Below are 17,987 nucleotides of genomic sequence, written 5' to 3' on the forward strand. Positions count from 1 at the left end.
TTTACATATATTCAAATTGGGCTATCTATATGTAATTACACTTTTTAACAACTGATACCTACACTCCACCATTAATTTACTGGGATGTTATCCCACATAAGAATGAAAACAGTCCATATGGATCATGTGTTATTCCTAACACAGAGTTAGCCACAACCTATAAAGATCATAGCCAGTGCCCAAACTGAGGGAAAGATAAATTTATTTCACTTACACTGGGGGTAGTTCAATTTTTACATGCCTGTAGATATAGGGAGATAAAATATATATATATTTATATTTTTTTTCAGTTATAACACTTACTACATGAAAAGCACTATTTATTAATTTCTATATGTCAGCAACACAGGAAAAGAGGGCATTAATAACAAACAAGATGCATTGTGGGCAAGATAATTTGCATATATGCAAATTATCTTGCGAATACAGCCTTGTGATTGATGTGGTGCTTGCACTCTTTTCCTGCACAGTTGACATATTGGAATTAGTGATTGGTGATTGGTATGTGTTGGGTATTGTGGGGGAAGAGATATATTATGGATAAAAATAAAAATAAATTACTCTCCTTAATTTTAAATGTTTCATATAAAAAGGCTAATACATGCTAGTAATCAATGGAGAACACTGGTAAAAGCAGAGGAGACAGAAGTGGACCAGGGATCTTTGCTGCAACTGACTGCGGGACACTGCTAAGAGGAGACAGGAGATTATGTGCTAGTGAAGTTGGGCTGAAACAGTGCCCCCCCTCAGCCAGTGCCCCTGGCAAGGGCCATCCAGGCCAATAGGAAGATATACCCCTGCATCCCCCCATTTTTATGTGGAGGCTGTAATCCCACCCGCCCTATTGTTAATCTACAGTAGCTCTAGTGTGCATTAAGTGACATTAGTGGGTGCAATTAAAAAATTAGGCAAAGTTTTTTTCCTTGTAATTACTGTATTTTACAAGAAAAAAAAGTGACACGTTACAATACTCTGCATTTGGGTCTCTCTCACTTGTATATTATGGAAATAAAAATTATAACAACAATTAAATTAACATTGCAGACCTAAACAAGTCACTACTACTAGTAGTTTGTTATATATTGCTTTTTTAAAATAGTAAAAGATCAGACATATTAAACATAGCTGACCATTTGAACAAGACTATAACTCACCTAATGAGCTAGTAGTTGAAATCCCTACTGTTTGTGTAATAGACTAGTTCTAGGTTTCCAATCACTTCCCTCAGCAGTGTTTCAGAGCCAGTGATGTAATGACCTAAATGAACTACATGAACTGATCATTTGAACTATTCTTTTCAGTGAACTAGATCATAATGAACTGATCACCAAAATGAACTACATTTCCCATCACTAGTAGTAATATAGCCGAGTGATTTGGTTCCTGTCAGGAAAAGAAGGTCCGGTTAGAGAGAGGTATATAACAGCTGTCAGTAGTAGCTAACAATGAATCTGGAGTTCCCTTAATTGGGTGTTCATGCTCACCACTATTGGCAACTCTGAAATGAGAAACAAGCAACTCTTGAGTGAAAAACAAGCCCAACCCAATCCGATAAAGCCCAAAACATAAGCCCAACGTAATATGGTGGTACGGGGGTGGGGATAATTGAATGAAAACCACAAACTTATTGTTTATTGTTCTTTTCATTAAAATGCATATAAATATTTGCAAAGCACGCTTTTCCCTGCTCTACGAATAGACTGCACTGTGTGAAGTAAAGCCCAAGGCACTCAGGGCCTGATTCGGCATAGGACAGAATTGCAAAGCCGCACACAAGCAGCTAAAATGCAAATACAGCAGAAGGTGTCTGAAATCTCCTTGCTGCATCTGCGATCCTAGGCTGTGACCAACGTTGCAGTCTGGGATCACCATTGCACCCATCGATTACGATGGTTGCACCTTTGGTCAGGCTGCGGTAGCTGAAGCTGGCCATGTTCTGTCATCCTGCAAGGCCAGGAAGTCTGCATCCATGGATGCAGATCCTAGCCTTGCCACTCCCGGAAAACGGGGGCTACATGCCCCCGTTTCCGGGAATGCAGAAAACAGAAGCAACATGCCCCCGTTTCCAGGAACGTAGGCCGTCTCCGCCCCTCAAACTCCTCTGCCTGTCAATCAGGCAAATGCATACAAGTGCCTGTGTGATATAGCAGGACCCATTCTGCACATGCGCAGAATGAGTCCTGCACAGATTCCCAAATAACTGGTGAGCACTGTTGAAGCACGCCCTCTGTGCGTGGTAATGTACAGGACAAAAGAGTAATTTAAACAAACACGTCAAAACAAAATAACTGACATATGGGAAAATTTAGCTTCTATTGATCGTTTAAACGAGCCATTCTAGTTAACCAAATCTATAGAAGTACATATACAGAGAGATATACTTACAGATAGACAGCTAAACATAAATGGATTGGTGAAGGAGCTATATAACATTTGCTCACCTTAGTAGTGGGACCTGGCTATCAAGCCCAAAAACAAGCTACCTAAAAAAAAATAAGCCCAAAAACAAGACACAAGCAACCATCCAAAAAAACAAGCAACTGGGAAAAAAAACAAGTCCAATTCCGCTTGTTATAAGTAGACTTGGCAACTATGATGCTCAGCCCCCCGTGGGGGAGCCTGTCACAGCAGGAGCTGTGAAGATGATGGGAGCCAGCACCCACCCTGCTGGAAAGGCAGCCAGCGGTTGTGCCCGGCATCAATGGACAGTCTGGTGGCCAGTAAACTGTCAGTGGCAGATTACACAGTGGGAGTCACTGACAGCAGGTGGTAAACCAGCACCTAACATCACAGTAGTGGCCAAGCAGCAGGGACAGGTCACAAAGACACAGAGACACAGGTCACAAAGACACAGAGTGATGGAGGTGGTCAGCGCTGCTCAGAGGAAAAGAACAACAGTAGTTATCATTAGTGGAGCTGCATCTCAGGTACATACTACTGCAGTGAACAGACATAGATTATCAGCACTCCCTACCAAGCTAATTCATCCAAATACAGGGGATTATAATATAAACCCCCTTTTTTATATCAGTTACAAATATGCTGTTATAGTTACTCTACTAAGGAGAGAGCTGTGGAGTATTTGCATGCTCACTTACAGAGAATAAGTGGGCACTACTTATTTATAGTCAGAGACTATATGATCTGGGGGCTGTATTCATCCTCAAGCAGCAAGTCACAGTACTGTCTTGGAGACAATAAGCCATCAATGCTTAATGCAACTGGTAAAGTAAAATATAATCTACCATACAGGAGAAGAATACTACTCTATAGACATTAACCACTTAACTGACAAATTCTTTTTTCAAAAACCGCTCCAAAATTGTCGGTTTCTTTTATGATTGAATTAGGTCAAGAACATAATTTTAAACTTATCCATCACTCTTTAATTTGAAAAAAAATATTTTTGTAAAAGACAGTATAGCATAAAAATAGCAATTTTTGTGTTATACTGTAGTGATGGCCATTGACAGCTATACCATCGATGGTTCAACCATTGTTAGAAGCCATCAATTAGCAATTGGTCAAGATCTGTGCAGACCACAACTGCCGATGTTTCCTAAACATCGATTGAGGGTTGCCATCGATGGTGCAACATTGATGGCCACCAGCATTGGCAAACCACTTGTTTTCAGTCAGACCATTGATGGTTTGCAAACCATCGATGGTCGGTTGCCATCCCTAATCAGAGGCTCTGCGATTATATATATACTGTATATATATATATATATATATATATATACACACGCATATATATGCATATATATATATATACGTAGCATAGGATCCGGCACTCTCTGTATATAAATTACTTAGCTGGTTGCCTGCATGAGTAGTGAATGTAAATAGGGTCCTCAGTGATGCGGCACTCCAAGCGAATAAACACAGCATAGACAAGGCTTAGAAGAAGTCAACGTTTCAATACCAAGACAAAGGTATTTTCATCAGGACATACATACATATACAAACAACATCCTACCTTATATGTGCTCACCTAAGTGACTAAACAGCCTCACCGGAGCAGGGATCCACACCCGCCCGGCGGCGCTGACCAGTGACGTCACAGCGTCACATGATTCTAATAAGAAAGTGCCATCACCATAGTAACATATAAACAGACTAGCGCAGTCTATAAAACGGTGCTATAAGATAAATATACACATGGTCAGAAGGCATATAATACATCACGTAGCACGAGCAGGCTAGCGGCATGTCTACAGATACAGAAGTAGTGCTATACACATATTTAAGGATAATAAATATGTAGAAAATGATTTGTTTTTTGATAATCCTGATATTGCACAGAAAGTTGCCTTCTATGTGCGATATATAGACGATCTTTTGGTGTTTTGGAAGGGCCCCAAACATGAATTTATTGAATTAATTGAGCAACATAATAGGAGCGATTGCCCTGCTAAATTGACATTTAATATTAGTAATGTGTCAGTAAACTATCTGGATGTCAAGATATCTATGGTTAATGGTAAAATTTCTACTAGCTTGTACACTAAAGAGACTGATAGAAACAATTTGTTATGTGCTGACAGTTGTCATCCTAGGCCACTCATTCGTGGTCTTCCCTATTCTCAATTATTGAGAATTAGGAGAATCAACACAGATGAGGTTTTGGCCGAGGCACAGATGGATGACATGGTTAATAAATTTGTCAGTAGAGGATATGATCTGACTCATTTAACTAGTGTTAAACAACAAGTATTGAGTATAGACAGGGAGACACTGTTGAAACATAATATGTCCAAAAAGAGTAATAATGTAGATATGATTCCGTGGGTTAGTAAATACAATCAGTCTAGTAGCCACATTAATAAGATTTCTAAAAGATTGTGGCCTATTATACAAACAGATCCTGATCTTAACTTACACGACACGCGTATTATGTCATGCTATAAAAGAGGTCGTAGCATTCGTGACATACTTGTCGAGACTGATATATCGAGTCTTGGTCCCAGGGCGGATGGAGTTGGTGTTGGCAAGTTGGGTTGCTTCAGATGTACCTGTACCACCTGTAGATACCTTATCCCTGGTGATATTTTTTTGCATCCTTTGTCAGGACGTAAATACCGCATTCGACATAGACTTACCTGTAACTCTTCATTTGTCGTGTACCAGATAATATGCCCTTGTGGCTTATCATACATAGGCAAGACTGAGAGAACATTTAAAGAGCGTATGGCAGCTCATAGAAGTGCCATTAGGTCAGCTCTTAATAATGGTTGTAACGAACAACCTGTGGCAAAACATTTTGCCTTGGCACGCCACCCTTTGTCTGCCCTTAAATACAGAATGATAGACCACATCCCAATGTCCATGCGGGGAGGAGATAGATCCCGTAAATTAATGCGATGTGAAACTCGATGGATACATCGGTTGGGCACAATGTCACCTAGGGGCCTAAATGAGCAATTGGGTCTAGGATCTCTCCTTTGAGTTGTGAGTTCTAATAGTCTCTGATGTTTTTGAATTTTGATACTATTATATATATGGTATTTATTATCCTTAAATATGTGTATAGCACTACTTCTGTATCTGTAGACATGCCGCTAGCCTGCTCGTGCTACGTGATGTATTATATGCCTTCTGACCATGTGTATATTTATCTTATAGCACCGTTTTATAGACTGCGCTAGTCTGTTTATATGTTACTATGGTGATGGCACTTTCTTATTAGAATCATGTGACGATGTGACATCACTGGTCTGCGCCGCCGGGCGGGTGTGGATCCCTGCTCCGGTGAGGCTGTTTAGTCACTTAGGTGAGCACATATAAGGTAGGATGTTGTTTGTATATGTATGTATGTCCTGATGAAAATACCTTTGTCTTGGTATTGAAACGTTGACTTCTTCTAAGCCTTGTCTATGCTGTGTTTATTCGCTTGGAGTGCCGCATCACTGAGGACCATACATATATATATATATATATATATATACATATATTTATATATATATATATATATACACACATATATATATACATATATTTGTATATATATATATATATATATATATATGTACACACGCATATATATACACATACATATATTTATACACACATATATAGACATACATATATATCTATATATATGCATACTGTATATGAATATATATATATATATGTATACATATGCATATGTATACATATAGTCAGGTCCATAAATATTGGGACATTGACAGAATTTTCATATTTTGGCCTCTATTCACCACCACAATGGCTTTGAAATGAAAAAAACAAGATGTGATTTAACTGCAGACTTTCAGATTTAATTTGAGGGTAATTACATCCAAATCAGGTGAACGGTGTAAGAATTACAATGGTTTCTATATGTGCCTCCCACTTTTTAAGGGGCCAAAAGTAATGGGACAAACTAAACAATCCTAAAGCTTACTTTCACTTTTTAATACTTTGTTGCAAATCCTTTGCAAGCAATTACAGCCTGAAGTCTGGAACGCATAGACATCACCAGACGCTGGGTTTCATCCCTGGTGATGCTCTGCCAGGCCTCTACTGCAAATGTCTTCAGTTCCTGCTTGTTTTTAGGGCATTTTCCCTTCAGTTTTATCTTCATCAAGTGAAATGCATGCTCAATCAGATTCAGGTCAGGGGATTGACTTGGCCATTGCATAACATTCCACTTTTTAGCCTTAAAAAACTCTTTGGTTGCTTTTGCAGTTTGCTTCGGGTCATTGTCCATCTGCACTGTGAAGCGCTGTCCATTGAGTTCTGAAGCATTTGACTGAATATGAGCATATAATATTGCCCGAAACACTTCAGAATTCATTCTGCTGCTTTTGTCAGCAGTCACATCATCAATAAATACAAGGGAACCAGTTCCATTGACGACCATACATGCCCACGCCATGACACTACCACCACCATGCTTCACTGATGAGGTGGTATGTTTTGGATCATGAGCAATTCCTTTCCTTCTTTTCTCTTCCCATCACTCTGGTACAAGTTGATCTTTGTCTCATCTGTCCATAGGATGTTGTTTCAGAACTGCAATGGCTTTTTTAGATGTTGTTTGGCAAACTCTAATCTGGTCTTCCTGTTTTTGTGGCTCACCAATGGTTTGCATCTTGTGGTGAACCCTCTATATTCACTCTTGTGAAGTCTTCTCTTGATTGTTGACTTTGACACATATACATCTACCTCCTGGAGAGTGTTCTTGATTTGGCCAACTGTTGTGAAGGGGTTTTTCTTCACCAGGGAAATAATTCTTCTGTCATCCACCACAGTTGTTTTCCGTGGTCTTCCGGGTCTTTTGGTGTTGCTGAGCTCTCCGATGCGTTCTTGCTTTTTAATAATGTTCCAAACAGTTCATTTTGCCACACCTAATGTTTTTGCTATCTCTCTGATGGGTTTGTTTTGATTTTTCAGCCTAATGATGGCTTGCTTCACTGATAGTGACAGCTCTTTGGATCTCATATTGAGAGTTGACAGCAACTGATTCCAAATGCAAATGTCACACCTAGGATCAACTCCAGACCTTTTACCTGCTTAATTGATAATGAAATAACGAGGGAATAGCCCACACCTGTCCATGAAATCGCTTTTGAGTTGATAGTCCCATTACTTTTGGCCCCTTAAAAAGTGGGAGGCACATATTGAAACTGTTGTAATTCCTACACCATTCACCCGATTTGGATGTAATTACCCTCAAATTAAATCTGAAAGTCTGCAGTTAAAGCACATCTTGTTTGTTTCATTTCAAAACCATTGTGGTGGTGAATAGAGGCCAAAATCTGAAAATTCTGTCAATGTCCCAATATTTATGGACCTGACTATATATACATATACACATGCATATACAATCATATATATATAATTCCTTATTATATCCAATCATAGTTCTTTGAAACCCACTCCAAACTACTTCTGATTTTCAATAATACATAAAGTAAAGGTGCAAATTTAGAGTTAGAGCATGTTGCATTGCTAGGGGTGCCAACTATTTTTTTTTGCATGAACAGCAAATACTGCATCCTCCTGCTTTATTTTCACACTGCATTTTACTGCTGGGAAAGGCTACTGTATCCCATACACCTCTACTATGGTTGTGCATTTTACATCTGCCTGCAGCACATAATGGTTTTTACAGGTACAAATCTTGCACCCAGTAGCTAGATCTGATCTTGATTATAAACACCTCTTAAATATTTTTCAGTAAAATGCAAGAATTTCCATAGGGTCTATATATCAATATTATTTTTACTAAACAAATGTGAAAAAGGGTGTGTTCACACCCTTTTCACATTATTTTAGTATCACATAAATTTATTAAAGGGCAATTGGAGTAGTTTTCGTGAAAAACTACTCTATGCTCTTTAAGTTGGATATTTTTAGTATGCAGATTGCATTTCCCATACTTGTAATAGGAAATGTGTTCTGCCTGAGATTTACTAAAAATAAATTGTAAAACAATAAATGGGAAAGCCCTGTGATAATAACGCCATCTTCAGATGGCGTATTCAGGGCTTTCCCCTGGTCCCCCGACTCCTGCTGTACTCTGACAGACAGAGCAGAGCTGGGAGCCGGCCCCAAGCTTTGAAAATCCCAATGAGAATCAGCAAATCACAGACCTCAAAACAATACAAGAGATTCAAAGCAGAGTAACATCCTAGTTGAAGTCGATAATTATTAATTATATGAATATATGATTTAAAGATACTACTCTGTATCTGTGGAGAAGATGCAGGTAAAAGGGCTTATAAGTCTGGTTAAGAAGTTGGTGACGGATGGCATTGCAAGATAAAAAAAGAACATAAATATACACTGCCTGTTAAACGTGCACTTCGGTGACAGGGACTGCTACTTTTGTGTATGAAGAGCTTGGTTTGTTTGGGCCCCACAAACCAAGCTACCAATAAGCTTTAAGGTGGCTAACAGTGTTGTTAATCATCCTCATCCTTACCCTTATCAGTGTTACTTTTATCATCACACAATATTAGCTCATCCCCACTGGAATCCACCATTGCAGATGTCTCTATGCTTTGTTGTAATTTGCAGCAAAGTGCTTCCTCATAGAATTTATAGTTCATTTTTATCAGTTTTAAGAAGAAGCCTCCTATGCTGATCACTCAAAAGGTTCCCGGCTGTGCTAAACACTCTTTTACCACTGGAAGGTGGGCAGCTTAAGCAAAGCAAAACTAGTTCGTACAATGGGCTCCAAATAATTTTTTTTCCTCCCAGTATTCAAAGGGACTGTGTGAAATGTTGATTTCTACATTGCCATTATAATAATCCTCCACCTTTCTATTGATGCTTACTGTATCAGTTTTTGTCATGGTAGAGGTTTCAACAATTGTGGACAATTCTTTTGAGCCTGACCAAATGTCATAATGTTTCACTCTGGTGTGCTAAGTTGACTCACCATCATCACCAGTGGGTCTCGTGGAAAAAGTTAGTTTTTCCTAGCAACAGCAATTGTAGGAGAAACTGAAGTAGGTTGTCATGTCACGTGTCACTTCAGCTGACTACTTGCTCGCAAGGAGCTCTTTGCTTCTCTAAAGATCTGTCAGTGGGAAAGAAAGACATTACATATGACTTTAACCAAGTATCAAGCATGGTTGCCAATATGTACAGTAGTGATCCAACTGCAAGATGTTGCAAACACTTTGGTTATGGTGAAGCGAATAAAGAACTTGATCAAAAAGTCCAACATACTTAGCGGAATAGTTTAATTTAATCTCCTACTTTTTCAGTAGTTTAATTAAGGGAATCAGCTGTCTCAGGCTGGCAGTGTCTGAACTCACTTCATTGGTTACTAATGGTTACAGTAGCTTGCATAAAAGTGTGCTGAACTAAGGTACATTGCCTCTCCTCTCCCTATTTCATGGCTTGCTGTGCATGTTTGGTTGGCTTGTTGTACCTCCAGCATAAAAAGGGTAGAATTACACCTGGTTACAGCCTCTTGCTTCAGTTGGTGGCATGGCAAATGGAATTGTTGTTGCAGCTGCTACAACAGAAATTTATTGTTTGCACAAAGCATGGTACAGATACGCCCAGTAACATTGTGGCTGATCACTCCACAAACGTGCGCACACATCGCCCCATGGATAAATGGTACAATGGCATTTTCTGGGCCAATATTAAGTTTTTTTTAAAAAAAAGTCCTGGTCAGTGCTCAAAGTGTGCACTACTAGTCTTCTTGGTCACCTTCTGTGATGAAGATTCACACCCAGCAGCAGTCCCAGTGGACAAAGATTCTTCTTGAGCTGTATAGGTGGAGTCAGTTAGGTGGTGGGAGACAAAAAGGAACAAACTAAAGATGAGCAGTTCAGTTTTGCCTAAAGCTGCCTAATGGTGGCACAAGCCCTGTATCTTGTCCCAATAGCAATACCTGGCAATTGAAGAAAGGCAAAAGGTAATACACATATGTAAAAATTGGAGATCTTTGTAAGGTACACTGGGCTTGGTTCAGAGATGCAATGAACCAACATCTCCTATTGTTAAGGGTCTGGATGGGGTTTTGGGGGTGGAGCGGGGGTGTGCCGGGACACAATTCTTGGAAATGGGGGTGCCCCCTCATTTTCTGAGAGGGATGAAGCCTGGGGCTACATCGACAGATGCAGATTCCTGGCCTCTTAAGTGACCAGCACTCGGTCAGGCTGCAGGAAGCTTTAGCTCCTGCAGCTTGACCAAAGGAGCAACCATCGCAATGATTGGTCACGATGGTTGCAATGGTGATCCCAGCATGCGACATCATCAGCATGGTATCGCTCACGATATCCCCAGATTGGTCTGCATGTACAGCCAACTGGGGATATCGTTAACGACCCGCAGGAGCGTGCATTGTTGGTCATTTGGACCATACACACTAAATGATATGAACGATATATCGTTGAACTGAATCGTGTTTTTCAATGATCTTTGCAATTTTGTTTATTCATGGTGTGTCGTGTTATGTTTGCTCTGAACTCTGCCGAATATCTCTATTTACGATTCACTCTGCAGAAGCCAAATTCGATTGACTGCAATCAAAAATTAAAATGGACGTAACCCACTTCCTATCATCTCTCATTGGTTGACATTTAACAATGTCATCACAAAACCATATAAATACACTCCAAACCGATTGTACCTTGTGGGTGTAAGTGTTAGGCATTGGCAGAGGTGCAGTTAGGAAAGATGATTTGTTGGAAGAGATTTGCAGGAGTTTGGTTTGACGATTATTGCTTGTGGTGTGCATGTAGTCTTGTGCATTTACAGATGTATCCTCTTCCATCTTTGCCGCTTTGACGGCAAATGTGCGCACACATTGTGCCATTCGACTTGCCGCGCACGCTTGCATCATGGTACGCCAGGCTGCGGAAGCGTTTGCTCCATACAATCCTATGGAAGCTTTAATTTCTAAGTGTTTTGTGTTTGTCCTGGAAGGGGAAGAGGAAGATCTCTAGGGCTGAGGAGCTGAAGGGAGCGAGTGAGGTTGAGGAGGTGGCTACTCAGGAGCCACATGGTACTTCAGATGTGGACAGTGATGAGGTGTCCACCCAGAGGGGAAAGACTGTGGGTGGTATGCATCAAGGTGAAAAATGCGGTCAAACCCCGAAAACGTGGGTTTGCCCGCATTTCAAATATGCACCAAGCTTAATCACAGCCAGCAGCGATGGCTTCGTCAGGGAAAACTTTGGGCCTTCATTTTCCTGTTCTTGCTGGTAAGTCTGTGATCGAAAACACATCATTAACATTGCACACTACACAATTAAGGCCCTGCACTACCACACTAGCACGTTTTCACCAGGATACATTGCCATTTAAGAAGGGATCATACTGAAGGTCATTCAAGGCACTTTTTTAAATAAAATCAATCAGACTTCAAAGTATGACATTACAGTGTTTTACATTATATTTAAAGGGACTTTTTTAATCCAAAATGGAAGTTTAAATGTAGGCTTTGGCCACACTGGTGATATTTCTAACTAATACAAGTTTTAAGGTACTTAGTTAAAGGACAAAGTTAGCAGAATTTTTTTGGCATATTTAGACTTATTTTAAGGCCACAATACTTAACCACCTCTCTGCCATACAGTAGGTATCGGGCATGTTGAAGAAGAAAACCTGGAGACAGTCTCAGATGTAGAACCTGTACAAGGATACATTAACAATGTATCCCGTTACAGATCGAATGCCACCCACCCTCACAGTACAAAATCCACTACCACAAATAGGCTCTAGCCTTTTGACTGCCCAGACAGACACTATCTTTTGGAAAACCCTGTTAGACTTCCAAAACTCAGCAACTGAACAACTTTACAACACAAGTGAGACAATTGTCTGATCTTAATAAAAGTGCACACAGGCGGAATTGCAGCTTAACCACTCTCCATGCTGAAGTACTGTAAGTTAAGCGGCAAACAGCCTTGATGAAATTAGGGATTCAATAGATTACACAATACATTCCTATATATGCTGGAAACCCTAACTTATGCTGAGCAGGGCTTTCATGCAACTATGTTTAGTTTGGGGACAAAACTTTTGGCCCACTTACCTGACAAAAAACCCAGCACTTCTACAGACACCACGCCAACCATTGCTACCTCTCTTAATAAACCACAAACTGTGTACCAGAGGTGGCTCCCAACAGCCCAGATCTGGCAAGTTACACATTGCATTGTTTACAAATTTACACAGTTTGCAAAAAAATACCTCCCTTAATAAATATGTTCACAAACATTACTTCAATTTCATAATATGGGGTCAATCCTATTCCATGCGAAGGGTGCGAGTTACTGTTGCAACAGCGTTAAAATACCGGCAACGGACCGGACCAGCCGGCTCGCTTAATTTTGCTGTTGTGAGTCCTATGGGGCTGCCAGCACTTTTAAGCGAATCTGGGCTGTCATCAAGCCCGGCCATTATCGCGATGACTCGCGAGAACAACACATGGAATAGGATTGACCCCATTGTTTGAAAAACATTATCTCCTGAAGTTGAATTGTTTGAAATCATTTGCACAGATTTATAAAATGTTTCAAAACATTACCTTTATACAGTAGTTTATGTACATGGCAAGTTATTGTCATTATGTTTTGTAATATTTTACTTGTGTTTCAGTCAATAGATCTACGTTAAAAAGGTTGACAATGTCTCTAGATAGACACCACATGGTAAACAGTCAATAGGTAGACAGGTACTATACAAGAGGTCGACATGGATGAACAGGTACAAAAGGTTGACAGGGTCAAAAGGTCAACATTGAAATGGTCGACACAAAATATGGGCAACACATGTTTTTGGTGTTTTAGGGTTAGGGTTAATGTTAGGCACTTACCGGAGGGTAAGGGTCTAGGAGGGATGGTTAGGGTTAGGCATTTACCCCAATGGTTAGCGTTAGGCACTAAGAGGGATGGTTAGGGTTAGGCACTTACCGGAGGGCTCGGGTTAGGCACTAGGAGGGATGTTAGGGTTAGGCACTTACCCCTATTGTTAGGATTAGGCACCAGGGGGAAGGGTTAGGGTTAGGCACCGAGGGGAGGGTTAGGGTTAAGGTGAAGTTTAAGGTTAGAAAAAAAACATGTTGACCATTTTCGATGTCAACCTTTTGTCCCTGTCTACCTAGTGACTGTCTACCATGTGGGGTCTATCTAGACATTATCTATAATTTTAATGTAGATCTTTTATACTGTACCCACCCATTTTACTTGTGCAAAAAATTTATAATATTTTCAAAATATTTTGTATATTTTCTGTGCTCAAAGGTTATGGGGGGAATCAGGGGCAGATCTAGACATTTCCCCTCTTTACTTATTCCTCTTCCCACTTCCAATCCTGGCTCCTCCCATTTTCAGGTAGTGACCTCACATCATAGCATTGCATCCATTCCTATATCCATTCATTATTAATCTTTTTACTTCTATCCAATTTTATTTCCCTGCCTTTACAATTTTCCCTCTCTTCTCCCTTGTCTTTATGACCTGTTCTAAGCACGAGATGTGGTGAGCATCCCGACAAGCGGGATGCCATCTGCTGGACCCCCGGCATCAAAATCCTGAATGCTGAGAAAAGATTGACGCCTAAATCCCGACATGAATCAGGATGCTGACGTTGGGATATCGGCAGATGGAATACTGATTGTAAGGATACCGCGGAAAGGTATCAGCCGCGAGGGGGGGTGGACACTTAGGTTCAGGTGCCCTGGGGGTTGTTAGCATTAGGCTGCGAGAGGGGGGAGGTTAGGGTTAGGCTCCGGGCAGGGAGGGTTAGGTTCAGGCACCATCTGGGGGGTTTAGGGTTAGGCACTAAGGGGGAAGGTTAGAATTAGGCACTTACTGGGAGGGTTAGGATGCAAGGTAGGGAGGGTTAGTATTAATGTACAGGAAATGAGGGTTAGGGGGTAAATAGAACAGGGGAACAGTACTCACCATTCCCCTATAGGGATTTGAACCATTGGGATGCCGCTGTCAGTGTACTGACAGCCAGCATCCCATCTATCAGTATTTCATACCGATTCCCTAAGCACGCTGGGTTCACGCCCCATATATTGTATGCCTATTGGCAGCCTGCCTCTGATGACTTCTGTACTGCATGTAATATCATGGACACATGTATACTAGAAAAGCATGTCCACAACACTACTATGGCCCCCATTTATTAATGATCGCACTTGCAATGTGATCTGGACATGACATTACCTCCCATGATCGCATTGCAAGATGTGATCATAGTGCCCGGATATATCATCCAGCACCTGCAGGGACTCAGACTACAAAAGGAGCCCATCCCTGCGATGTGCCCAGAGAGCTGCTGAGGCTGCTGCACATGTGCAGTCCTGCTGACTGCGCATATGCAACAGCCATTGCTGGGGGAACCCTCCGTCGACTGATTATGCGCGGTGTAGCCCATAGGTTACAGTGGCTAACACCATCTTCATCGCATTCCGGATATTGGTAAATTTGGCGGCATTGCATCCCCTATAGAAACCTATGGGGAAGCGGCTGCCTGTGGGAATGGATAGATTGCAGCAGTATCAGAGATGCTTGCTGCGGACTCTCCTTCATCATACATGTGTAACTTTATATTTGTAGTTAACCCCTGGAAAAAAAAAATTCTGGGATATAGCCGTAAATATAGAATGATAAATGGGCCTCTATGAATAGAGTAGGATTCATACCCATGACTGACTGACAGGACAGGAGGTACTGTACACACAGATAATTTATCCAGCCAGGGGTTAATAGCAATAAAAGAGGTCTCCAAATGTGATAGGCTGTTACTCCCTCCAAGCACAACACCAAGAGCCATGCTGGAGCTATTAGCAGCACAACATACAGTGTGACAGGGCTGCTCTCACACAGCATACAGTGTGACTGGGTGACAGGGCTGCTCTCACACAGCATAAAGTGTGACAGGGCTGTTCTCTAGATCATCATCTCTATCAGCTGGGTTACTGAACAGTGTGCCAGGCTGCAGGGACTTCACCAGGAACTTTCTCTCCATCCATGTCTCCTCAACAATCCCCCAGTGCTCAGCTTCTAATGTAGCAGCCATGGGTTTGCTGGCTTCTCATGCTGCTTGCAATGCCTCATAGAATTTGTAGTTTATCTTTTACTGCTCAGAGTCTGAGCAATAAAAGATTTACTACAAATCCCATACCATTCCTCCTTCTAATACTTCTCTGGCTGGATACTGTACCTCGGGCTGACAGCTGACTACCTGCCTGCTTGTGACTGTGGTGGCCAGGTCTCGGCTGCTGCCCGCAGCTTACACAGAATGCCCGGCTCTGCTCTTCCAGAGCTGCACTGCTGCTGATACAGGTCAGGTTCAGTAGGTGGTCAGAGCTGGGGCTATATGTTATGGGGGGGGCAATTGCCCTTATCCCCCCCCCTCCTGGATCTGCCACAGGGGGGAATTCAATTAGACATGAAAAGCCCTGATTTCACGATAAACTTTCACATGTGCGATAAGTTTTCAGCTAAATGCATATCGTCAGGGCCTGTGCAAGGTTTCTCGGTGCCCTAAGCTTAAGCTTACCGCCCGTACTCCCCCCCCAAGACCAACTTCACTACTTAATTCACATGCCCTGTGTAGCCTGACAGCTTCTATCTCACATATTCCTGTGCCCAGCAGCACATTTTTCACATGCACATCTGCCCTCCAACAATTGCCTCACATTTCCCTTTGCTTTCATATCCTATTTCCTCAACTAATGAAACAGTTCTAACTACATAGTGCAATATACACCACTATTCTTTAAAACACATAGTTAATTTCCCCTAAATTGGGATTCTAAGTGAAGAATTAAAAATTATTATAGATAAAGAAGGTCCAGAAGAACGAAGTGAATTAAAATTCTATATCAACTCTAACTTGCTCAGCAGAGCCGTAACTAGACTTTTTGGTGCCTTGTGCCAGAAAGAGCATTGGCGCCCCCCTGCCCCATCATTTTCCAAAGAGGGACATAAGACACGCACGTGAAAAAGGGCCATGGCCTCATGGGGAAGGCCAAGGAAGAGATAGGGGAGGCCAGGAGCTGCTGGTGATAAAAGATCTGATCTAGAAGAGGAAGCTACGAGTGAGAATGATAAAAACAGAAAATTGACAGGCCCGAACAGCGCCCCCTGCCCTACGGTACCCTGTGCCATGGCACTGGTCGCACTACCCTAGTTATGGCCCTGATGCTCAGGATATAATTTTCTTTATATTTAAGACAATCTAATTTACCACTTTTCACACTTCTTATATATATAGAGAGAGAGAGAGAGAGAGAGAGAGAGAGAGAGAGAGGGGGTGTTTGTGATAAGCTCGTACAGAGCATAGTAGACTCAGTTACAGTGGGCTGGGGATGGATGGTAGTGGGGCTGTGGATGGGGGGTAGTAGGCAGGCGTTGTGGGCTCTAGTAAACAGTGTCATACTTCTTCACCCTGGGTAACTCGGGTCACTACACAGCCCATCTGTGAGACTCAGAGTGCATGGAAGACACTTAAGGGTCAAGTCTATTAGGTGCAATTTGCAAGTAGCGAGTTTGTTTCTTGAACTCGCAGACTTCTAAGCGAAGCACGCTCAAGAGAATTCTCCAATCCAATTATAAATGCCAATTCGCACTACTCGCAGCGGAGGGCTGCGAATTGTTTGCCAAATGAGATTTGCGAGAAATGCATGAAAATGTGGGGAGACCATCCTGGACTCCCCAAATTGGATAATTTCATTAGCAGGACCATATAGAAGGCTGTTTGTGGCCATTAGGAAGGTACTGTAGGTTTTTAAATGGTGTCATATGGCTGATTGGTGCTTTTATTTTTAAATGCAATAAAATTATAAAAAACAAACTTTTTTCGTTTGAACTCGAATTTTGAATTAAACAAAAAATGCACAAAAAAAGTAGGAAAAAGGGTGATTTTGGGGCACTTTGAGGGGACCTTGAAAATGAAAAAAAATATATAAAAACAATTATTTTTCAAATAAAAAATTATTGTAATTAAATTTGGGGTTCCTAAACTAACTAAAAAGTTGATTTTGGGGTAATTTGAGGCCATTTTTTTTACCCCCAAAAATGACATGCAATTATTGGACTAATTAAGCTAATTTGAAACTTCCAAATGCCTAATTAGTCATTAGGGGGTGTGTCCAAGGGGTTGAGCACAGTATCCCGACATTTTAACCTTAAAATAAAGATTTTCCTCTCCATCTCTCACCATCAGGGAGGTGCGAGTGGAAAGTTGCGAATTCAGTCTGACTGATTCAGTGCGAGTTGCTAATTGGATTGCAAAATTAATTCACTATAAGAATTCAAAGTGAAAATAGCAAATCGCACCTCGTAATTTGCCCCTAATAGGATTGAGGCCTTACTGCAGAGACTGCCCACCGTACTCTTCCCTGCCTCCACCATGCCAATAACATCCCATACACCCCTACCTGCAGGAGGCACTTACCCAGCTTACGTCCCCCTCTCACAGCAGGGCTCCGAAGCGCTCGATGTTTGTGCTCCCTAACCAGAGTCACTAGGGTTGGTGTCACCTGGTAATGCACGGTG

Source organism: Taudactylus pleione, unplaced genomic scaffold (genome assembly GCF_031769625.1).
Source record: "Taudactylus pleione unplaced genomic scaffold, aTauple2 ptg000637l, whole genome shotgun sequence".
Classification (NCBI taxonomy): domain Eukaryota; kingdom Metazoa; phylum Chordata; class Amphibia; order Anura; family Myobatrachidae; genus Taudactylus; species Taudactylus pleione.